This window comes from Apteryx rowi, unplaced genomic scaffold, assembly GCF_003343035.1.
Source record: "Apteryx rowi isolate R43461 unplaced genomic scaffold, aptRow1 scaffold_170, whole genome shotgun sequence".
Lineage (NCBI taxonomy): Eukaryota > Metazoa > Chordata > Aves > Apterygiformes > Apterygidae > Apteryx > Apteryx rowi.
This window is the reverse complement of record NW_020447975.1, coordinates 1,260,246-1,285,595: the sequence shown is the minus strand read 5'-3', so window position 1 is coordinate 1,285,595 and position 25,350 is coordinate 1,260,246.

The window sequence follows — 25,350 nt, the reverse complement described above, 5'->3', positions numbered from 1 at the left end:
AGAGAAGGAAGCAGGCGCGTCTCGGCGCTGCGCTGCAGCACGGGGGAAAACAYGCAGAATAGGCAAAAAGCACGGCCGCACGCGTAACGGAAAGAGCCGCAAACGGAAAAATGAAATCCAAAGCGCGCRTTTATTTTATATCATGTTCCATTTCGCGCCATTCTGGAAAGCAAATCTGGGCAACGCTTCCTCCAGTGACATTTTAAGGAGAAAACACATGCTTCTGGGGGTACGGCTTGGTGACTTCGTATGGTGCCAGGCTGCGCCAGGCTCGAGCACGGCAAATACTGAAGCCACCGAAGCCGCCTTTGCGCCGCATTGGCAAAAACCAGATGCCCACGGCAACGCTCGCAGGTGCTCAAGACGCATTCCCGCCCCGGGCTGGTGCTTCCCGCCGGGCTTTCTGGTGGAAACGTCCCTGGGGCTGCGGGGCGGCCTCGGCTGTCGCCCGGCTTCCCCACTCACCGCACGGTGCGGGACACCCCTCGGCCSTCCCAAATCCTCGCGTCCTGCCCCAGAAACGGCTTCTGCCATCGGGAAGACAGCGCGGCTCCCGCACGCTCCCGCGCCAGCGTCCGCACGTGCATCGCGCCCAGCCAAGGYGGCTTCGCGCCCAGGCGGCTCCCGCGAGCGAGCGGGAGGTTTGGACCCTGCTGCGTAGCGGGAAGCGAAGGGAAATGCCCCTCGGCCGCCCGGCAGCAAGGAGAAGCGCCCCGCACCGGACGGAGCCGAGGAGCCGGTTCCACCCCCCGGAGGGGGCAAGGTCGTCCTTTACAATCATCAGGGCAATTAAACAAAGCAAGTGCGCTGCTAATCGAGCCGGGGCTCCGCGGCGGGTGCGGAGGGGGCTGCAGGGACGCGGCGCCGTTGCTGCGCCGGGCGCCCCGGGGACGAGCCGGCGCTGGGGATGCTCGGGACCTGCTGCCCCGCTCTGCGCGCTGCCCGCAAGGGATTTGCTGCCACCGCAGGAGCCGCGTGCAAGGGGGGCTCAACGCAGCCCTGCAGGCAGGCGCCGGCCTCACGGGGGGGCTCCTCGCCCTGCTGCCGCCTCCGGAGCGCGGAGGGACGGCGCGGGAGAGCTGCGGACAAGCGCAACCATTACCCCAGCCGAATCTGGCCAGTTCATTAAACAGAGCCCGGCAATATAAACCAAATTACTGCATCGCTCATAAGATCAATTTTTTGCAATCCTGAAAAACAAGCCCTTAAAAAGACAGACTTAATTCAGTTCCCAGAATCCATGCTTTCTGTTTTCACTGCACTGTACCTTGGACAGCCGAAGCAGGCCAGTCTGCTTCCTCACTATTGCAAAGGTAATGTGATTAGCTTTAAGTGCTGCTTAGAGAGAGTTCAATATTTATAGCTAAAAATAATCCACAGAATCATGCTCCTCGGCTGTCCCGTAAGCTCAGCAGAAGCTGGGTTTTTGCAAACCCAAATTTTGGGACAGATTTCCGCTGACAGTACCACTTTCTGAGGTCACAGTCCTGCTATTAAAAAATAAAAATAAAAAGGCATGTGGGCAAATCAGGTGGAATCGTGGGCTGTGGAAAACAGGCTTCGTCTTTGCGCTGCGAAGCATCGTCATCCTCGCTGCGCCCTGCTGCATCCCACTGCCCGAGGTGGCTGCCAGCGGAGACGCGCCGGTCCCCAAACGACTGCAGGGGGGAGGATGCCGGAGACCCTCAGGGGTTTTGGCCCCTGCACTGCCACGGCTCGGGCGATGCCGTCCCAGCGCCGTGCCATGCCGTGCCGGCAGCCCCGGGACGGGGGCTCTCGCTGCTGCCCCGTGCAACGCAGACCCGCAGCTCCCATCTCGGAAACGGCTGCGGGGAGCCCAAGCTCGGCCCGCGCCCCTTTGCACTCGCTCAGGGTTTTATCTGAATACTTTCTAAATAGCACTAGGCAGAAAAATTATTCTGACTAATGTAAAAAAGACATTGTTTTAGGCCCGGCTGGCTGTACAAGCTTTACCACAGCCCAGATCAGCAGATGAGCATTGCCTGCCTTAATGGAAGGAAACTTCCGATAAGAGCGTTTGATTGAACTTAATGTAAGCTGAATACCTAAATATGAAACACTAGATTACTTCACTAGCCACAGCTCAATAGTAAATAGATTTTCTCCTCTTCCCTCCTGGCCCGGTGACTTACATGCCTCCAGCAGTGCTGCCGCAGCCGAGCAGGGCAGCAGCGCCGGTCCCAGCGAGTCCTTAGGGGGTCTGACCGCAACCAGCTCTCCGCAGCCCAGCCCGGCAGCGGATCCTAACCCCAAAATACCCGCGGGAACCAGTGCGGGAACACGGTGCCGGCACGGGAACGTGATGTGGGAACGCGGTGCCAGCATGGGAACGTGGTGCTGGCGCAGGAACGTGGCGTGGGAACATGGCGCCGGCGCGGGAACGCGGCACCTCGCTTCCCAGCCTCCAGGACTATCCTCTCCTCGGCTGCTTTTGGGGTCTGTTTAATAAAGTGCACAAGCTGTTCTTACAAAATTAGCACACAAATGCACGGAGAACTTGGGAACAAAATCAACAGCACGCTCACAGATCCCATTTGCTTATTCAGACTAACGGGGGCACGTGAGTCACTCCCGAAAGCTTGGTCACCTCTGCAAAGCGCTGTCAGCAGAGCCTGAAGGGGCCTCGAAGCCGAACGCTGCCCGGCACAAAGTCCCGACCGCGGGCAGCTCCCGCCGGCTCCGCCGCAGGACTCGGGGCCCCGGCGCCGCCTTTGCCGGGCGACGGCTTAGCCCCGCGTGGACGCGCGGGTTTGCCAGCCTACGCGAGAGGACAAGCCCGTCACCTGCAGCAGCTTGGGGCTGGGCGGAAATTCTACTTTTACGCCATTTTTTTTGCCCAGCTCTGGGAAGCCGCAAGCAGGGAGAGGAAAGCACAGCGAGGGCAGGAAGGCAGGGGAGCGCAGACGCGCTCACACAGCGAGCCGGGGAAAAGCACGGCAGCTGCCGAGGAGGAGAGCGCACGGGACGGGAAAGCAGGCTCGCACCGAAAATCCCCTCGCTGGGCATGGAAGGTGATCGCTTCCCCGGGAACGATCCCTGCTCCCCCTCCGCCCCCAGGCACACGCACAGGACAGCCCGTCCCCACCGCAGGCCACTTGCTACGGTCACCCTGAAAAACATCACGCAGCCCGGAAAGTCCTGCATACGGGCACTGACCGTGCTCCCAGGGGCACAACCGAGTCGCAGCCTCTGCAGGAACGTTTCCCACCCCTCGCACCAAATGCAGGTTTAAAAGCCGTGTTGCAACCCTGTAGGGCAGTATCCGAACCCACCCAGTGACAGGGAAAACGCGTAAGCAAAGCGGCGTAAGGGCGACGGCTCCGGATTCCCATGCAGCGTGGTTTGCACATCTGGCATCCACAGCAGCAGCTGCAAATTCAGTCCTTTGAGTAAAAGGAAATAAAAGAGAAAGATGCGGCTCAAAGAACGCATTGGCTCCCGAGCTCGTCTTCGAACACAGGCCCTGCAGCAGAAATGAAAACAGTTACAGAAATGAAGTCGTCATGCCCGCGCTGCCAAGTCTAATTATTTCAAGGTCCCAGGGAAGAGAGTCTCCCTTCCCGCAGCTCCTTCATTCTCGCAAAGTTTTGCAGTGTGCTATTACTGTTTGGGGCCCTGGTTTTTGTGACTGGTTTTCTAGGGCAAAATCATCCCCTGTGAAAGCCAACCAAGGCTAGCGAGATTACACCTGAATTAAGTTTGATCTGTCTTCTCTACAATTCATTACGAATACACCAAGATCCTCATCACCATGGCAATGAGGCCAAGACCTAGGATCTTAATGCAAGCTTTGACAGTTTCCCTAAAGGTTCCTCCTTTATCCGAATCTATAAAAAAACGGATCTGAAGTGTTACTGGAATACAAATTAATCTTATTTTCTCCACAACAAAAAAACAACTGCGTGAATACTGAACACCAAAATATATTCCAGAATCCGTGCAATTATGTGCAAACCTGCAATTATACACTGCTGTTTGCATGAAAAACATAAAGTTAAACCCATTAACTTGAATGGAAGTCTCTCTACTTAATGAAACGGGCCTTGGAGAAGTTTTATAATGCAGTAAAACATACCTGAATGCAGAGATCAAGTGCCATTTCAAATACAAGAAAAAAAGAAAATGTGACGAAACCACTCTTCATAGCAGATATTATTGGATCTACCTTAGAAAAAGTTGATCTTATTTTTTAAACCTAGTCCTTGTAGCTGCTGAACAATACCATTTTCCATTTGCTTTTCTAGCATACTACTCGTCACCTGCAAACCATTTTGAACAAGGACAGTTTTCGGAAACAAAAAGCTCCGTCAATGACAAATGAAAAAACTGGAGGTCGGCACACAGGGAGAAACAACAACGCAGCCCCATCAAGCATCCCGAGGCGTCGAACACCACCGTGCTGCACGGGAACCGCTCTGCCGCCGCATTAAGCGTTTTTCCCATTCATTGAATCATTTGCCAGCTCCTGGTTTGCAGAAACGTTATCCCACAGAAAGAAAGAATGATTTAAGGAGACGCGTCATGAAAAAGGGCCCAGCGATATGCTGCACTGGATTTGGGTCTGTTTTCCCCTCTTCCTCCTCCAATTGCGGGTGTGAACATGGAAGACAGAATTACCTAGAAGACTTCCCCAGAGATTAGCAAGGAACAATTTGGAAGAATTCACCAAAAAAATCTGCTACGACCAAAGCGAAAGCAAACTCCTCCTAGACTGCTGCTTTCCACACCCAGGAGCGTGTCCGCGAGACGCAGATCTCAAACTCTGCTCTTTTTTTTCCCTTTAACTTTCATGCCTCATAATAAAACGGCTCAAAGGGCCACAACACGCGGCTGTTCCTGGGAAGAACTGCAAATGAAAGAAGAGGTTTATAATTAAAGGTGCAAAATCCACGCGTACAGCTGTCTCGGGGCTACCACCCCTTGTGCCCCCGGCCGAGGCAGCAATTTCAAGAGATTCAAAGAACCTAGCGAGAAAAACCACCTTTCGGACAGAACCTCTTCATTACTCTTAAAACGTCACCAGCTCCCGGTGCCGAGCCGGTGGCAAAGACCCGCGTCTCTTCCCAGCTGTCCTGCTTCGGTGCAGAAAGAGGCCGCTAATAAAGTCTGACAGCTCCTTTCCCCCTTCTGGTGCATCTTCTGTTACTGAACGCATTTCCGATTATTCATGCTAACCAGGCCCCTCAACTCACATCAGCAATATTTACCTCTCTTAATTAAAGATGACAATAATAAATATGAAATATGGAGAAAAAATAGATTTTAATAAATATCGCCTCCGGGAGTTTGTATATCTTTGTGAGTCAAGCTGGAAACACTTAATATCAGACGTTGCATTGTTATGAAATTAAAACAATATATTGCCACATAAAAGCAATATTAAAAATAATTATCATAAATTAGTCCTGGGTGGGATTGAAACCACCACGTGTGCGAGGAGGAAGAGGCAGGAGAGGAAACGGGCTCCTGCTGCCTCCCGCTCCTCCGCGCGGGAGCCCGACGCGGCTCCAGGGCGGAAAGGGGGACGGCGGGTCGGGACGATCTCGAGGACGGGCACGATCCCGGCAGCGACCAGAGGGATCCCCACGCTCCATCCCCGAGACGGCGAGCGCCCAACTCCCAGGTTTGCATTCAATCACAGAATTTAAACATCTGAATTCAAAACGCAAACTCTCTTGGCTGATCAAGGATTCAGATTGCCAGTTTTTTGGGACAGGGACAGTCCGTCACTGCAGGCTTATACCACTGCCCCGACAATCACAAACCCATCACATCTTATTCCTCTACACAAGGAAGTTCCAGAAGTCTGCAGGAAAACAGAATTCTGCCAATAGATAAAAAGGATAAAAATGTCTGCATGGGTAATCATTGTCCTTCCAGCCTGACCCTCATCACGGAAAAAAATAAGGGAAATGCTGATATAAGCCGCTGTTACTAGAGAACTGAAGCTAAATGCAGTTTATGAAAAATGGACCCTGTCAAAACTATTTGATTTTTTTTATGATGAGTATAAAAAATTGGTTAATAAAGGCAACAGTGTTGATTTAATATATTTAGACTTCTGTAAGACATTTAACTTGGTATTGCATGACATTTTGATTAAAAATTAGAATGATACAAAATCAACATGACACACTAAATGGATTAAAAGGTGACTAAATGTCTGAAATGCAATTAGAACACTAAAATAGCAGGCGTCTCTAATACGGATCTTCCACGAAACAGTTCTTACTCCTGAGATTTTTTTCGAAGATACACAAGAAAACAAAACCATTGCTAATAAAACACACAAACAACACAGTAGCAAATGGCAAAGACGCTATGCCACTGATACAGAGCAATCCGGATTGCTCGGTAAACTAAATACGAATTAAAAATAAATATTTTCTCTCTGCCAACGAAGTGCATGCATCCGGGAATGGGAAGTGCATGCACAGATATTCTTCATTAAGACAACGGCGAGTCCCTGTCTCGGGGCAAAGGGAACTGGAGGCCGTCGGGTGGTGGGACCACGGGAGCCTTGGGAGCAGAGCAGGGATCTGCGTCCCTGCTGCCACCTCGTACCTGGCACTTGTGAGTGGCACTGGAGACATAATTAGCACTACTTTCTACCCAGCTTTTCCCGTCATTCCCACGCTTTCCCTCTCCTACATCCCTTGGCTTTTTAAAGCTGGAAAGACCTACTCCGCACCTTTGCTATGCTTTGCCTTCCCCAGTTTTACTCTGTTCTTTCGGAGTTTGGGTTGCAGAACTGAATGAAGCTTTTCAGGTCCGTTCCCCAGCACGGCAACAATTCCTCTTTTAACCCCCTTCTCCTTTCCTGGTTCTTATGTTATTTATTATGACAGTCTTTTGGCTGTCATTGAGGACTCGGCTCATATTTTAAGGGCTCCCATGGCAATTCCAACCCTCTTTTACATGTCGTAACAGCTGATTTAGAGCCCGCCACCAATGTACAGACACACTTTCCTCTCTGCGAACCCCAGTCACCTATCGACATTGCGTTGGCTCAAGGCACCGGACAACGTAAGCATCTCCGGGCCGGCCGCTTCCCACGCGCCTCCCGGCAGGACCCTCGCCACGTCCCACCGGCAGCCGCCCTCCCTCCCTCCCTCCTTCCCTCCATCCCTCGGGAAAACGGCAGCTTCTGTCTTGCCTCCCATCTCACAAGTAGCCATCAATCCAGAGGAAGCTCCTTCCAGCTTTCCTGTGACAGCTTTGGGGAAAGGTCTCGCTGGAAGTGTGCTAAAACACCAAAATGCGGTTTAAATTAAAAATCAGAACGGGGTTTAGAAAAGAGACGCTTTCTGCGCCAAAAGAATTAAAGCCAAGCCAGTTCGACAGTTTAATTCGACAGCACATCGCGAGGGAGGCGAGGCTTCCCAGCACCGTATCTGTGAAAACAACACTAGAATTAAAGGCAAGATGGACAGTGAAGGTGAAGGCGGTGATGCAGAGGCGATGGCCCGGGAAGGCCGTAAGGACGAGCGACGGGAAAGAGAACGGCTGCGATGGGACGTGTCAACGCTGTCGCTGCGAGCGTCGCTAGCAGATTTACCCACCTGCGACGGGAGCGGTTTGACGCACCAACGCTGCAGCGCACGTGCGGAAGCCACTGCCGAGACAGGAGCAAGAGCATTAGAAGTCTCTTTTTATGAGCTGATAACTTCCCATCAACATTAGGATTTTATCCCTTTTAATGCAAACCTGAGTTCCGACGTCCTCTGAGGAGCTGCCAGCAGCTATGGACTTCCGTGACGTTTACACCCAAGGCACGCTTCCGTTTCGTTTTCAAATTTCCTCTGTTTATTTTCAGTAAAATGCATTTATTATGGCTTTTGTACTGCAGTTTGGGGGAGATTACTCTGAATGATTTCTGTGGTCAAAGTTAGAGCAAAGATTTTAACATCAACAAGGAAAAAATAGCACCGATGAAGTAAGGGCAGGCAGAAACCCGCGGACGGCCGTTGTGGCTGGAGTCGGTCGGGCAGGACCTACAGGACGGCTACGCGGCTCAGGACAGCGGGTACGAAGCAGCGGCCGTGTGCTGTGAACTCCAGCTCCACCTGGCCGAACGCTTTGCCTTTACGGCAGCCGACGCTGTATTTCAGCAGCCTCGGTGGGGCCAGCGCTTCTTCCTGCCGCTTAAATCTCGGAGGATTCAGCTCTTTTGCTGTGTTTTTGACTCCTAACCAGCCCGACAAGGTTGCTGAGGGCACCTTCCCAGACCGGCCGCCGTGCTTGGCGGCAGTCGCACCCCAGAGCGAAGCGCTGCCGAACCCAAAACCCGGGTGTCTCCGAGGGAGCCGAAGGGCTTCCCACCCCACCGAGCTCGGCGAGGCCGGGACAGCGACGGCACCGCTCGCGTCTCTGTATCCACCGCACGAAGCTCCTGGGGACGCCGCCACCACCACCGCCACCACCACCACCACCACCACGGGGCTCCTCGGGCTGCTGCTGCCCTGGGGTAAAGCGGTTGGGCAGGGCGGCCGCGCCGATTTCCCTCCTTTACTTTCGCATTTCACCTCCGATCCCAAATTTCTTCAGTAGTTGCCTTTCAGGTTTCACTGATGAGCAGTCTGAAAGCGGTAAGCATTCAGCAAAGGTCTGTCTTGTGTTTCCTTGGGACTCCTGCGGTAGTCGGCACGTTGCAACGTCAATTCACGGTTCACCTTGATATATTGCACATCACAGGAAAGCTACTTTGTGCATACAAATGGGAGCCTTTCTTGGGGTAAAACAGAATTTTTCAGCCCCATTAATGACAGAATAGCAAAGAAGMTAATTTCTCAATAGCGTTTCTCCATCTTCTGTGCCATAACGGTGGCATCAGGGCTCCTACAGTCGTCCGCTGCAACTGCCACCTTGAATTTCATGGGGAGCTCGTTCAGGTGTGAACCTCAATGTCAACCTACGTCGTAAAGACGAATGCGATGCCTTCACTAAGTCACACTTTAATGGCATCCGTGGAAATTAAGATAACGCTATCAAATACACAGAGGTAAACTATATTCCCTGTTCAGAAACCAAATGTAGATTATGGCCGCAGAGTCTACGCTGAGGTTGTGCATCTGTTCCAAAATCTTCCAGAATGGCTTTACCCTTAAACCAGTGGAAGCGCTTTACCATGTTTCTTTCTGGGGTGAAGCATGGTAGTGATTTCACAGTGCAGAGAACACAGATGTTTAGGAGAGAAAGCCAGCGATATATAAGATATCCAGCTGTACTCGAATGAAATCACGGACAGTACAGGGGACGTCCAACGTTTCCCGCAGGCTCCGTCAGCGCTTGTCTCGGTGTGCACTTTCACGTGAGAGCTCAGACGCAAATCGGCAGCGGTTATTCCTTGGCAGGTTCTTGTCACGGGAGACCTGAGCGCCGGGGGTTTAGGAGTGAACGACGTCTGACTCGTTTCTCCACTCCCCGTGGTCCCGTGACACTATATATACGTATATCGCGTATGGATAATATATAGCCCTCCTCTCGCGAGCCTGCTGCGCCTCCCGTCCCTTCCCTTCCCCTCGGGCTGCTGCTAGCGATGACGGGGCAGGTCAGCCCGGCCGAAAAACGCCGCTTTTGTGCACGCGGGCAGGGTCAGCTTTCGGGGCGGCCGGGAGCTCGTCTCCGCGCCGGCACGGCCCCGCTGCAGCAGCGCGGGGGGAAGCACCGGGGAGGATACGGGACGGGCACGACCGGTCCTCTCCGGCCGCCGGCCGCTGTGAACCCGGCGCGACACGGCTCGCCGTGATGCCAGAGGACCGAGGCGAGAGCCAGGCTGCCCGTTCCTGCGGCTCTCAAGCGAGGACGCCCGTAGCTAGCTGCACAGGGGCCCGTAACGCCTCGGCAGGCCGTTAAGCGCTGTTTGCCTTAATAGTCTGTGTTTCGCAGATCTCTGTTTTCTGCACATTTGCCAAGACCGAGATGCGATGCCAGAGGTGCCAAATTGCTGCGCTCCTGCAGCTGAGACAACAGTATCTCCTCATTATTTATACCCGGAATAACATATGGCCACTAGCAATAATTGCATATTGAGCAGTATTTTTAAAACAGTTCTACTCCATCTTGCGCAAACCTTTATCATCCATCAGCAGCACAGATTATTATTTATCTTTTCTGCTCCACCACAGAAGTCCGTTAAATGGGAATGCCGAGAAACGTCGTTCAGCGACGAGCCTATTTTATAGTTACTCTTAAAACCCACCATTATTTTATTATTACTAGCAGCTAACGTTAGCGCCTAACACAGAGGTGCCCTGGTGCATCTCGCGGGGGGTCTCAGCTGCGGGAGCCCAGTCCAGAGGGCAACACCGGCTCACGCTGGCGGAGGAGCCGCCTTCGCACCCGGAGGCCAGGATGCTAAAGCAGGCTGGTGGGAACAGCCGCACGTATTCCGCCTCTTACCTCCACTTGCACGTGAATATGAAGGAATGCAAATGCAAAGACCTGGCCCCCTTTTGTAGAGGAAAACAAAGCACAAAATGGGGGTTTCGCAGGTAAACGTCATCGTTTGCACGGTTGCACACGGAAAGTCTCCCGTGTTTAGGTGGGGGCCGCGACAAGGCAGGCAGAACAGGAGAGGACGCTGGTGTCCGCGCAGGGGACGGGGCTGCCCGCCGGAGACGGCAGGAGCGTTAAGCCCTCCCGGATTGCTAGGTGTATTTTAGTAAAGAGAAGGGCTCTGCCTCGCCGAAGGCTTTTTTCCCCGACATCAGGGGTGAAATCATCCGTCCTGCTGCGGCTCCAGGACACGGCGCGCTTTGCAGAGCGGATCTGCAGCCCGACTCCGCGAGCATCCCGCAGCGCCTGCACACGCACCGGGTACCAGCTCACCGCTGCTGCGAACCGTGGGTAGCAAATTCCCGAGATAGATGCAAAACCAGGCACAGCTCCATGCAACACAGGAAACATTACACTGGCTGCAGCAAACTGAATTAACTCCATCTCGGCTTTCTGAAGAAAATCACAGACAACTCAACCTGCATTCAGGCTCATCAGTTTTAAAATCAAGGGCTATCTCTGATCATCTAATTGGACCTTCTGAATAACAAAAGCAAAAAAAAAAAAAAACCCACACAAAATGAAACTCATGCATTAACCCAACAGCGTATGGTGAAACTAGGCCCATGTTTTTTTTATAACTTGAAGTAGACAGAGTCTAAGACAAAATCTCCTTCATGTCCTTGGTAAACTCTTTCCATACTTCCACACTTTCCATACTTACTGACGCTTTCTGTTAAAAATAATGCGCTATACACCCAATGCTACATCACCTAATTGCAGCTCCCAGTGACTACATATATTGTATTTTRGGGACTAACGGGGATTAAAAACCCATTTAATATCTGGTATCTTCCCCAAATCCCTCCACCTTCCTCCACTTGCTCAGCCAGACCGAATTTCTTAGGTTACATTTTCTAGGCTTCAAATCTTTTTTTTTTTTTTGTTATTTTGTGCAATAACCACTTCTGTGACTGATTAAACAGCCAGGCTCAAAAAGATGTCACGGCATCTCATGTCTTCCTGCCTCTTCAATAAATATTCTAACTTAGATGTCTCTCTAATATTTAAGAGCAGTTAAAAGCACATAGGAAAGGATTTGGAAGCAAAAGTAAATGGCTTAATCTCCAGCAGAAGAAATATTTAACTTCTAACGCCACTTCTTTCCTAAAATCCCTTTTATTCCACAACCTGAGAAGTAACTGAGTTATTTACCTTGCAGGCAGCACTAAGAAACTGCTGGTCACTGTGACCGGAGCTGCAGGAGTTTGGATCGTCTCGGTGCTATTGGTTGTCACTAATCGGTCTAATTCCAAACTCCGGCTAAGAGACATGGATCGGAACGGACGAAGCCTGCAGTTCCGAGGAGCGTTGCGACATTTATAAAACCCATTTAGGAACACCGGCAGGAGGCTAACGGAAGGGCAGGCATCTTCCAGAACGAAAGCAAACCCCGTAATTACCACCTCGGAAAAGCCGTTCCCCTTTGGCCGCAAACCGCCCGGTTGCCGGAGGCGGCGTGCCGCGATTGCCCGCTGCCGGCTCCAGCTCCCTGGGGTCCACGGCGCTATGGCATGGGCATTTCGGTACCCGGCCACGGAAACCCTCGCRTGCCGGGATGCAGGCGCCGGGTGCCCACCCCTCACTGCAACCCTTAACGGCGGGTTGGTCTTGGAAAGGAGGAGGCCAAATACGCAGACGTGCACGCAGACATGCACGCTCTCATTTTCAGACTACAAAGCATCGCCTCCTCCGTTAGCGGCGGCTCTGTCCGCCAGCGAGGCTTCCCAAAGCCCCTGGAAGCTCCAGATACAGCGGGAACGCAAGGGCGCCTGCAGGATCCCTTCCGCCYCGAGCTTTTCACTGGTTATAGCGACAACGCGCTTCATTAAAGTCTTCCCTCCATTGCATTTTCTGGAGATCTACATCAGATGCCAAGAAACGCGAGTGCAACGCTTACGTGGAAAACAAGCCCACGTTTTTGCCCTCTGAAGGAAACGCTTTAGCATATAAATCGCAGAGTATCATTATCCGCCGTTATTGCCCTCCTTAAAGCCTGCGTAGACGCGTTCTTCCTGCGCGATGCAGTGTCACTTGCAATTACCAAATAAGAACCCCAGAGCAGCTCTGCCTAACAGTCATCACTGCGATACTTTTTGACTAATTACTGCTATAAAAAGTCACAGAAAAGAAAAAACTGTCAAAGAGAATTACTCAAATTTTGCAATACTGAAACGGAGACTTTCTGATAGGAAATTGAGCTACTTTACACTCCAGTTCCGCCTGCAATAACTAAATCAACCCTCGCAGCACTTCCGAGGGACGGGGTTTACCGCACCCGTCTTCAAATGCTCAAAATAACGCACAGAAAACTCGGGCGGAAGCGATGCTTACGCCAGGGGAGAAGAGCGCGGGAGAGCAAGACGTGCAGCCACAGGGATTTGATCCCAAGGCTTCCGCTCTTGCGACTGCAACCCAAATATTACCAAATGCATCGGCACAAAAATGCAAGGGGCTGGAGCCACGGTTCCTTGAGACAGTAAATCYGGTTTTAGGGCACCTATGATGTTCTCCGAAGCGCCGCAGCCGCTTGACCCAAAGCTCAGCACCGGCCCAGCCTAACTCGGTTGCTTCAAATTTGCTCAGAAAAAAGGCCAAGGGGTAAATCTGCCGCAGCACCCCGAGTGCCACGCGGGCTTTAACCGCAGTTTGGTCTCTCTGACTTTAACAAAGATATTCCTAATTTGCAAGGGGCTAATGAACGCCTTTTTTAAGTTTTTAACTCGGGATTTCAGAGCTGCATGGAGCAAAAGCAGCCCGACCCCTCCTCAGACACCCTGCAGTGAAATGATTCGTGGCAAAAAAAAGGGTAAGATTTAAACTCCAAACGTCCGGAAGCAGAAAAGCGCATTTTTTGTCATAATCTCCAAGGAGGCAGCAAACTTCCTCGGCCAGCTCCCCGCGTAGCTCCGCGGCACTGCGCCGAGGCCGGGGACGGGGCAGCCCCATCCAGCCGCTCCGGGCACGGCGCCTCTGGAAAACGGTGTGCGCCGAGCGTGCGCCCAGCCCTCTTGCTACGCCCTGAAACACCCACGYGTTTTCCTCTTGAAATGCAATTTTCCTGCCGCTGTATCTTGTAATTAGAAAATAAAGTATAATTTCAGATTCCGCGGTGATTTCAAGGAGCAATTACGAAGTTGCCGTCCTGGGTTGTCAGCCCCACTTGCAGCCTTCGCRGGGATCTTCCGCAGGCTCCAGGCTGCCCGTTATCCGTGGGGGGATCCGGCTGTCCGCGCCAGAGGTCCCGGGACCGACCCGCCGCGATGCGCAGCCCCGAGGAGCACCGGGAAGGCACCTCTCGGCCGGAGGATCGGAGCCCCCCGTTGGCATGCGGCGTGCCTGAAACCCCCCGGTCCGAAACAGGACCGTTGCAGGCTCCTGTCGCCCTCGTCCTCCAGCGGTGCCGTTCCCGTCTCAAACGGTGCGCGTGAGTCTCCCCGGTGGAAGCCGAGGCTTTGCGTCCGACCGTTTTGCTGAAGGATATCGGCTTTCCGTTTGGCCGTATTGCTAAATGATGCTGCTGCCAAAAAATAATCCTCCCGTGATGAATTAAGTCTGAGGCATCGTTGCAAACATGAATTCTGCCATTATTAGCTCTCTTGGTGTGTCAGCAATGAAAAACTATAGAAAATACTGTGGCCTGCACATTAATATAGATTTTTCTCCTTTCTTTTATAGCTTGTCTGCCCAAGGGCCAGCAAACACGCTATACGTACAGCTCCCATTAAAAATTCCTATTAGCTTTTGCTGCAGCTGGCACAGCAGCTTGCTTCAGGGTGAAAGTCGGGAACCCAAATCTCCGTTCTTCCGGGCCGCTGCTCTYCTTTGGGAGGGGCTGGTGGTGTCGGCTCCGAAACCACCCTCGGACAACTGCGATAGGGAAAAAGAGAAAGACTTTCCCACGCACATACGTGCACGGTCTCCTTCTGCGCTTCCTCCGGACACCGGGATCCCTCGGCCGTGAGCGGGGGGAGCCCAAGGCGAGCCGCGACGGTGCCGTAACGGAGGCGTCTGGGGGTGCCGGGCAGTTCGCTTGTTTTCCGGGGGTTTCCTTCTCCAGCTGTGAGCATGCCGAGGCTCCCGAGCGCGGAGCGGGCGACCGTCCCCAGACCGACCTTCCCGCCCGGAGCGCCGGGYGAAGAACCCGGGAGGGGAAGAGCTCCGGCCACTAGATAAAAGTGACTTTAAATATCTCAGTATTGCTGTAGCTATATCACGGTTTCCTTCATTTTGGCTTAGGAAGGGGCTGCATTAGATGAGTAAGACGAGAGCAAGGAGAAACTAAGGATTTGGGAAYGGGCCCGTGTTGCCGCGAGTGCTTCGAATAACGGCCACGTTTCCAGCGACCTGCCCTGGATTCGGGCTGCAAAGCGTGGCTGCTCGCACTCCGTTTCACGGGGGAAAAGGAGGGGAGGGAAGGGCAGGAAGAAGGAGAAAGTTTCCGAATAACCTTTAGGTGTCACCTCAAAGCTTCCCTATTAGCAGCCAGGTCACCTGTAAAGAGCAGCAGGAGCAGCAGGAGCAGGTTCATCCCCGCRGGCACTGCCGCAGGTCCCCAAAGGCTGCGCTGCAGAAGGGAATTGCACGGGCTTTTTCCCCGCACCCCGCCGGCACGTCCTCTGCCCACCCCGCTCGGGCAGCTTCRCGCCGGCTCCTCGCCTTCCCGCCAGGCACGACCGCGGCACCCTGCTCCCGCGGTGCCGCAGGCACGCGCCGCCGCTGCATCCCAGCACTGACTGCTTGCTCGCAAACGTGGGCGGTAGGGAGGTACGAAAAGGGACCGAAAGGATATTTGCAGCTCAGCCACCTTGCAAGCGTCCTCTTAATGCATAATTATAATTGATACCGTGACCCCCAGCAGACAACATAACCAAACTGTTCTCATTTATTTTCCCGAACACTCGGACATGCTGCCAGGTCATAAACAATCTGGTGGCGGCGACTGCCCGCTCCCTTAAATCATCGCACCTCTCGGTCCGTATTAATGACTGACAAAACTGAGACCTTGCAATGTGAAAGCCTCCTTTGTCTGCCTCTTGCTCCTGGGGGAAAAGGGCTCGGGATGAATAAAATTAACTGCACACGACAACATGGAAATTCACTGCCATGGGCAACACAGCTGCAGATGCCCCAGATTCAGCTCTTGCTGGCTGCTGCTGTACGGATATCTCGGTGGACAGCCACGAGTATTTTTATATGAGCGTGACATCATGCGCAAACGTGTCACATTGCTTTATGTCACCCAGTCCTCCGCGGACGAGCCCCCTTCTCGCCAAGGTCAAGCAGCGACGTGTTYCTTCGGCCAGACCAGGGCGTAACGYTGCAAGCAAGCCCACGTGCGGGAGGTGCTGGGCACGCCGGGGACTAGCCAGGCGGCACCAAGACCTGGTGGGAGGTTGCTTTTCYGAAGATTTCCGGGAGCTTCCCTTTTTCGGCGGATTCTCCCGGGCGGGCAGATGCTGGAGGGCAGCTGCTGCGCCGGGGGGGTGAAGAGCTGCCGCCGAGCGCCGGGTCTGCACAGGGGACCCCGGCGCGAGCTGCTCTCTTTCCCTYCTTCGCGCCCGAGGTGGCACCAACGCAGGTTTGCCAAAGCGTAATGCAAGGCAGCCGACCAAAACCCAACCCCGCGACCTGCTAGTCTGGAGTAAAACCCCGGCGCCAGCCCAAAGAAGGGGGCTGCGGGTCGTGTGCCACGAAATACCACCGCGTCGCTCAGGTCCGTGTCCATGCAGCCCGTGGTTTGCTCGCCAACGGGAATCTGGAAGAGCCAACGCAATTTTGCTCCTGGTGGCAATTTGGGTTTTGCCCCATAGGACGGCACCGTGCTCGTGGTCGCGCTAACCATTGCTTTTGCTTGTTTTTACAGATTTTTTTCCTTAAGGCATTTAGAGATGCTCAATGAGCCGCACGGAGGAGCAGATAAACAGAGCCCGGCCCCGGGGCGGCCGCACGTGGCGCTGGGAGAGAGCCGGCGCCGGAGCTGAGCCCCGGAAATCCCTTGGCACGGCCGCGGGCCCCGCGCCCGAACCCTCCATCCGGGCAGCGGCTGGCGCTTGGACAAGGAGCCTCCCGGGGCTGCTCCCGTGCCGCTCCCAGCCGGCTGCCGGGGCGCCGGCCAAACCCGGCGCCCGTTACGCACTTTCTTTTTGCTTTTATGTTTGTTTGGGGGCACTTGAGCTCGAGCACTTCCCGCTTTCCTAAAGGCAGCGCAAAGATGCGGTCTATACATCTTCAGTGCACGCGCCTGCTGCACGAGCATCTCCCATGGGACCCAACCCCAGCGCTCGGCTTCGTCCCTGCACTTCGGAAATTGGGCTGCCGGCGGGAAAGGCAATGAACAGGCCGACCTCAAAATGCTGGGACACCAAATCCTCCCTGATTCATCCTGGGCTGCAAGGCTCAGAATAAAGCGCAACGCAACGCCACGCCGCGGCAGCGCAATGGCTCTGAGCTGCGTTTGAAGAGGTTTCCCAACCCCTAACGCGGAGCTCCTGCTCCCAGGGCACCGCTGCACGAGCCTGTGACCAAGCGGGCCACCGCTTGGCCAAGCTACGTCCTTCCTCCTTCCCCATCCTCTGCAGCCCTGACTCTTCCCACGTCTCATATTGCAAGCTCTTCTCAGCCGGGACCTCGAACCCAGGACAAGGCTTCGTCTGCGTCTCGAGCACCCGCCCGGGACGCGTGCTGCTATTCTAGACTGTGTTTTGCACAAAGTAGGGAGGAAATTCCAGCTCTGTTTCAACCTCTCTCCACCGAGACGGGGAAGCACAAGCCCAAGGCTGCAAGGAGCTGAGCCGCGAGGCCTCTCAAACAGAGATGCGGCTGGCTCTGGCGAGATCCTTCTGGAGCAACTTTGGAGAAATTAGAGGCTGAAAGAAACCCCCCAAATTAGCGCGTTCGGGATCTTGGGGCTAGCTCGGCTTCTCCACATCACCTCGGCCCCTCACCTGCCCCRAAAACAGACCTTTCTCGGACGTTCAAGATACGGAGCGAGAAGTCTGTCTCCCCACGGGCGCGTGACCCTGTCCCGCGGGATGCTTCCCCGGTGCCAGCAGCCTCGCGGCTCTCGCGTGGACGTGGGGAGGAGCGGAGGAAYGTCCCGGCTCACAAGCTCTTCCAAAGGCGCCGGAGGACGCGCCAAGCTCTGAGGCCTTCCAAGGGCTTCCGAAAACACAGTGCCGGCCCCTCCGTAAAATCAGTGGAGCGGTATGGGCAGAGCAACGCAGAAAGGCCCTCAAAAGTACGGGAATTTGGGGAAAAATATTCTTGGGGAAAGAAAGTCTTGGGGAAAAAAAYGCAACTAGCTGACTTTTTGCTTAGCTCTATTTCTAACCACGCAACTCCTTGTACGTCAGGSGCCGTTTCTCAGCGTTCCACTAAGTTTGTTTTCCATTTGGTTTGCTCTAAACGCTCTCTTGGTGTTTCCTTTTGATTTAAATTTTCACCTTCACTGCTTTCCCGAACAAAACCCTTTGGGCGAGAAATGGCCGGAGGAATATTGCAGGGCACACCACGACGCGAAGCGCAGCGCTCACAGCTGAAAGAAGAGGGCGGCAGGAAAATCATTGCCTTCAAATTTGAAATCAAATTCCTGACCGAAGAAATATCAGACGTATCAGCAGTCAAAAGCTGATGAGACCGTGGCCTGGAATTCTCCGGACGCAGCTCTTCCACGTTGTGCTGCRGCCGCCGAGGCTACGCCGGTGCCGGGACTGCAGTGCTCTCCGGGGCCAGCACGTCCGCTGCCTCCGAGAGACGCCGTCCCAAACGACTTACAGTCGACGTCAAACCACAGACCGCCTCTACCGTTTCAGCACTTGCCGACCTGCAAAGCTCATTTCTGCATCGCACGTTCGCAGGGGCGCTTTGGCGGGACAGCGTATTATCGACTCGTAGTTCCCAGACACACAGCCTGTACATGTGTGAATTTTCCTTATTTTTTTTTTTTAATCTCTGTTAGCCAAAATCCGGAGTGGTGCAGGCAATGCGGCAACATTTTTGTTCTCATTTTTCATTCTGCAAATGCATCAACAGTCATTTCTACCCCACGCAGAAAATTCCCATCGCAGCGACCCGTTATTAGCTCCCCGGCGGGAGCGAGGTGCCGCACCGCGCGCGGGTCCATCTGCACGCTGCGGGAACGTGCCCGAGCAGGGACGCAGAGGCGGTGGATGCAGGGAGGCGTCCTGGGCAGAGCAGTGCCCGGGCGGCCCGCGCGCTCCAAGCGGCTCCGTCAGCTCCAGCGGACCTGAACGGCCGCCTGCCGYGGTGCCTGCTGCCCCGGCACGGCCGAGCGCAGCCTCCGGGACTGCTCGCAGGGCAGGGGCAGCTCTCGCCGTCCTCGCTGGCAGCTGTTCTCTAATTCCAACAAATTGCACTCAAATCCATTGGCCCTTCTCAAAAACCCGGAGGCCGTGGCCGCAAGCAGTGGCCTCACGAGCCCGGCCAAGGAGATATCCAAGCATCCCACAGACCCTCCTTGCTACTGCGCCGTCCGCATTCCCATCCCTTCCGCCGGGAAACACTCCCAGCAATAAAGATGTTTCTGACCTTGGCTGTTTCCATTTTTCATCTTTTCTATTTACTCATTCTATATTTCTCCTTCATGGTCTGAAAGCAAATTATAAGTGCATTTTGTCAAAACAGCCGGTTGCTTGAGCTTTGGTCTGTTCTCTAGCACGGAGAAGATGATAACCACAAGGTTTTGTTCTGAGCCGAGCTCTTCCATTTGGCCACATGCAATTAGAACGGGCCAGAATCAAGAATCGAGCCGGACTACGGGCGACACTGGCACCGAACAGCAAAACGCCGACAGTCAGGAATTGCCCCAAAAGGGCAGCAGTGCAAAATGGCAGCAGAGCCACAGAACGATGCTGTCAAAACCGGTACATGGAAAAACCCGCGCCCAGCAACGCAGACGAAGCCCTGGCAAACCTCCGTGCCTAGGACGTAAGTAAATACAGCCTTCTGGCAACAGTCCTCCTTTGGAGAGAGATCTTTTTCTAATCAAAATCCACTACATTTTTATTATTTACCCATTATTCGGGACAACCCTGTYTACCTTTGATGCACAAGAATAGTGGCTGATGGCAATATGCATTTTGGCAGGGAATAGCCATGCATAGGTTTACCCACGGAAATCAAATACGGCCACAGGGAAACATCCCTGTCTGCTCGTACTCCGCTCCACAGCCGCCGTTCACGCAGATTCACATTTAATAATAATGACAGTAGCCCTCTCGGCATGGCAATATTAAAACAAAACCCAGCTACAGGGAAAGGGGCTGTTTGGTGCACTGGAGCGCTTGACCCCTATGCTAGTTGTGCTAAAAACGAGGGGGGGAAATTTGAGAAAAATGTGCAAATTGAAGCTGCAGCTCCCCGYGTCAGAGGGCATCTAAATATCTCGTCACCGGACCCTCATGTACCAAATCTGGCAAGAAACACCAAAGCGACGCTGAACAGAAGAGAAAAAGCAGCAAAAGCCCCCGTGCTCTGCTCCGTATTAAAAGGTGTAAAGAAATTCTGAAATATAATTTGCCTTTACAAACACTTCCCTGCAAAATACTGCTGGGGGTCTTTAGCTGCTCTTGGGTTAATGCCAAGCCAAATGCCGGGCTCAGGCGGCTCCGGGAAAGCTGACTGTGTCCCGTTAGAGAGGTCTTTGACCTGTTCTTCTTGACCACCTCGTTTAAGCGCAGCCAGCAGAAACAGAGGATGCAACAGAGCAAGATCACGCAGGCTGGTGCAGACCAGCGTCCCGACGAGCTTTGCCTCGAGGCAGGCTGTGTCGGTCACCCTGAGTGTGGTATTTGGAAAAGCAGGCAGCAATAAAGCAGCGTTTTTGCAAAATGGATGCRGGTCCAGTGGCTGCCAGCGAAGGCRTTCCTGGTGCTTTAAAATGCAAAGGCGCCCAAACACAACAAACACACAAAAGCTACGGATCGGAGCCGCGGCTTCGAGCCGGGGCTTCGTCCGAGCAGCCGCTAACCGCGGGAGCCGGCTGTGCCGGGCAGCTCGGCAGCCGTGCGAACGGGCGGCCGCACCTTGCTGCACGAATCGGGGGCACAGTCTCACTGCCTGAGCACGGAGCTTCGTGGACCGGTTTCTAGGGACTCGGTTAATAATCGTTGCATCCTATTTATCGCGTGTCTTTATTATTGTCTCCTTAATGAGCTCTCTAGGAAAACCTGAAGAGCGTTTCCTGGGAGAACGAATGCCGGAAATGAAACTCCAAGTTAAGTGGTTTGTTTTGCTGGCAATTCCCTTCTATGCCCACATGCTTTCAAATACACAGTAACCTGATTAACTATGAATAACAGGACAGTTACAAACAGCCTGTTATGCCCCATTTTGCGCCATTTTGCTCCGAATGCGTCCGAGGCTTAGCCTTAACGGGCTCTGCCAGAGGGGCCGTGGGACCGAGCGCCCCGGGGAGGGACGGTGCTTTCGCCGCACCGAAGCTCCGGCGTGCGACGCGCTCCCGTGCTCAGCCACGTCCCGCCACGCGCTCCTCCGAGGCCATCGCGCGTTCAGAGGTTTGCAAATACCGCTGCAGTAACGCCGCAGGTTAAACGTTCAGCTGGTTCCCCGGAGCCCTTCAGCTTCTGCCAATTTAAATGCACCGAAACCAGCGCGGTGACACCAGGCAGCATCGCAGCCCAGCGGTTTGTGCAAGGGTCCGTTCAGACGTACGATGATGATGACGATGAAGAGCCATGTGGTTTGGCTCTACAGAACCCCCCCCCCCGGTGCATCCCCGCTATAACGGCAAAATCATGCAAGTAAAACCTGGAATCACTTTCCTACTTATAAATACGGCAATAACTTTTTCTGTACTGCTGAATTATTCCCTGTGTAAAAGGAATTCCAAAACGTTACCGGTGCCGCTAGGGTTCGGCTCCAGTGAACGCAATCGTCTCTCCCTTACACCAGCACCATCCCCGTGGAAGTCCTGGACCTCCACCACAACCGCTTCCGGAGGAGCCACAACTAATCCTGCCCGGGGCAGAGGCGGCGAGCCAGCTGCTCCCAGCTGCGGTGCTGGGACGCAGCATCCGGCAGAGAGTCCTCACCAGCGAACTGGGTCCGGCGACCAACCAACCCACCCGGCTTCAAGCAAGGAGCCTAACGCAGCTTGCAACAGCATTTGAGTCTACGGAGAGAAAGAAGCCAGGACTTCCCAGAGGATTTGGTGCCGCCTCATACCATGGCCTCCAAGTCTTTTCCTGCCTTAGACTCCAGATAATCAAAATGGGTAAAATGCCAAACGACACGTACTGATTTCACAAGCGTGCAAAAGGAGACGTTGGCCAACCCTCCCGGGACTCTTGCCCCCTTCTTGCCCACCCAAGAGGGCGAGGTGAGTCCTGCTGTCCCAAGGGACCACACGAAGAGCCCCTTTGCTGTATCTAACCCAGCAGCACGTTCCTTTTCTGTTGCCTTTCCTCCTGTTTTGTTGTTGTTCTGTTTTGCCTTTTTAAATGAAGCTAAACAGAACGTTTCTGCAGGCATTTCAAACAAACTGCCCCCCTCCCGCGGGAAGTTGCTGCTCTCCACGCAGGAGCAGATTTCAGCCTAATTCCTAACGCCTTGGAGCGGTCCTGCATCGTTGTCCTCCCAAAGCCCCTCCTCGGCCAGCTCCGACCCGGCTCTCCGGCAAGCTCGCACCAGCCTGTGGAGGGAAACGGCCACGGAAAGGACCGGGAAAGGATGCGTCCCACACAGGCTCCTTGCAGGCACCAAATGGCGCTGGAGGAAAAGTCTCCCGGAGCCCCCAGAAACGGAGCCCGAGCTTTGCACCCTCCGCCAGCCCCAGCGGTGTTTCCCGGGAGCACAACTGCGTTCAGAGCAAAGCAGCCGAGCGACGCTTCGCCCGCTGCCTGCAAGGTTTGCACGACTTCCCTCGAGCTTCTCAGAAGGCAACAGGAACGGCAACGATCATTAATACCGCAGAACTGCTGCAGAAAAGTGCTCCGGAAGCGCCAAAACGCTGCCTGCGAGTTACGGCTGCACGTGGGCCGTGCAGTGAAAGCCTGAGCGAGAAGAGCCGGGTTCATCCACACCTTGCCGTGGTAAAGAACGGCTGGCCAGCAAACAGTGCAAAGCGATTTTTTTTTTTTTGCAGACGTGTTCTCCAGCGCTTAAACGCATTGAACATCTTTGAATAAAAGTAACATTCGTGCTGCGATGGAGTGTGATTGATTTTAGCTGGTGCACTCTTTCATTTTGCTGGATGAACATCATAAGACCGTTGGCTTTAGAGCCTTCAAGCGGCAGCATAAATTCCACTTTGAAGCCCTGAATGTTGCCCGGCTCTGACAGAGCAATGAAAAGGAAAAATAAACGGCCGGTTGTGGTTGCAACTCCGTCAGCGCTGGACGCTGGACACGTTCACGGAGGGGCCGCGTGGCCGGACGGCAGCTCCTCCACCGCCGAGAGCCCCGCCAGCATGCGACGTCTCCAAAACAGGCGCTGCCAAGCGCTCCTGCTCGCTTGCAGAACCCATGGGCTGGCCGAGGCACAGCCCAAAGGCAGCTAAATGCTGCCAAAATCTCGCTCAATGCTGCCAAAACCTTGCTCACCTTGTCCTGGGCTGGAAGAAGGCAGTCGGTGGGGTCTAGAAACACCACCCTGAGGAAGGCTCCAAAGAAACAGCACCTGAAAATGTTTCTTAAAATGTATTTCATCTAATTTATATATTGATATCCTAAGCAGCTCTTAATCACAGCCATTAATACATTCCTATATGATTCTTGCCAGCCTCAGGAATCAGGCACCAGATTTATTTTTGCACCCAGCTTTTCGCCATATTCTGCTACAGCTTAGCCCTACGCTTCATTCCCAGCTTCCCACGTCATCACCGGCCAAAACCAACTGGGGTAAACATCCCAGCCGTTCACACTTCTGAGGAAATTCAGATTTTTGTTTTCTTTTTTAAACCAACAAACACCGTCACTAAGACCCACTCTGCGGTTAATGCAGGTCTGATACGTGAAAACACCTATAATGCAATTCATTTATCTATCTGGCAAACTTCTAAAGCTTGAATTTTCCCAGACGGCACCGCTGCAAGGCTAAAATACCTGCTGCTAAAAGCAGCATTTTATGTGGCAATTTATTCAAATAAATTTTTCAAAAACATGAAATAAACTAAAGACGAAGCCGGTCATATCTAGCGCAATATCTAAACTTCTGAACGCAATGACCAGACATAAAAGCAGCAGCGTGTAACCCGCGGGGCACAAGCCCACAGACACAGCTAGCCGGGTCTCCTCAGGGAGCTCAGCAGGGGCCGGGCAGGATTAACTAGCTAATGCGTGCAAAGCACTCCGAGAGATAAAAGGAATAGGTTTAAAGATGAAAAAGCTTTCTCATTAATTATTATCGTTATCATCATCATACCGCTGATGTTCTTCCTGCTATTACCATCCAAAGCCCTACTCTGAAAACCGGGGAGCCGAGTCCTCTGATGCATCAAGCAACATCTCCATTAACTCTCCCGCGACCACACTCGCGCCGACGCCGGCACGTCCCCGCCGTCCAGCTGCTTCACATGTACCACCGCCTTCATGCAGCCTGAACCACCTATTGACCCAAAAAAGAGCTTCCACGGAGACCTGATCGCACAGGCGAGATGGGGAGACCGAGCACCCACGGAGCACGAGGCGGTTGTCCTGGGAGCAGGGACTCCCGGGCTTTGCCGGGAGAGCGCTCCATGCAGTCGAGTCCCGTTCCCAGCTCCAGTTGGAATAATATGGCAAAAACATGAGTTTTCTTCCTTTTCTAGCACAGGACAGAAAGGCACACAAGTTGCCTGTATCACCATCCGCACACCTTAAATATTTATTTGGAGACTCAGCCCTGCACCTCTGAGGTCCACGGGAATTTCGCTACGGCTCCCAGGAGAGCGGGGCCCGGCAGCCAGACCCTGCCCGCGGAAAGGATGCGAACGTCGGACAGACCCACGGAGGAGGAGGAACCAGCTCTGCACCACGTCCGCCGGCTGCGTCCCATCACGCAACCACAACATGCTCCACTGTCATCACCGCAACGGTGCTGGTCTCCTGCGTTTCGGCTGCAGGAGACGAGGCTAAGGACATGCTCTGCTTCTTCGCACGCACTCAGGGGAAAAACACAGCCTGAACGCCCAAACGAAGACTAAAGTGACTCTTTGGGAAGCCTCCAATGCCTCCGGTCGCTGCACGGCGCAGGGATGCTCAAAGAAGGCTAAGAAAACCCCGGCTCTGTGCTCAGGAGCAGCCTGCAGTCCCTGGCCCGGGCGAGGACGACAGCGACCGCGGGGAAGTCCAGCTCGGACACAGAGGGAGATTTTCCTTGCATTGCTTGCAGGGGGGGGGAAAAAAAAGTAGCTGGGACAAGGGGACGTGCGTGCTCCGGAGGAAGAAAAGCTGCTTTGTGCCGCGCACACTGTGGGCCTTGTCCGCCGCCCGCTCGCCCTTGCGCAAGGGTTGCCCTGCCGATCTGCCAAGGTCAACGCGAGCTTGAGTCATCCGTCACGTACGAGCCGGCCCCGCTCATGCAATTTGCTTCTCTTTTCTAACATTTCAAAATTATGCTTAGCTCCCTCCCTCTCTGATTTATCTTTCCTTTTCACTGCGTTACCCTGAAGAAGAGGAGAAATGACACAGATTTACTAAGAACAATGCCAAATCATTAGTACTCATGCTGGATCCAGCGCGTGTGCTCCAGAAATCTCAGTCTCATCAAAATTGCCAGAGGAAAATTGATTTGGTAAAAACCAGCACAGGA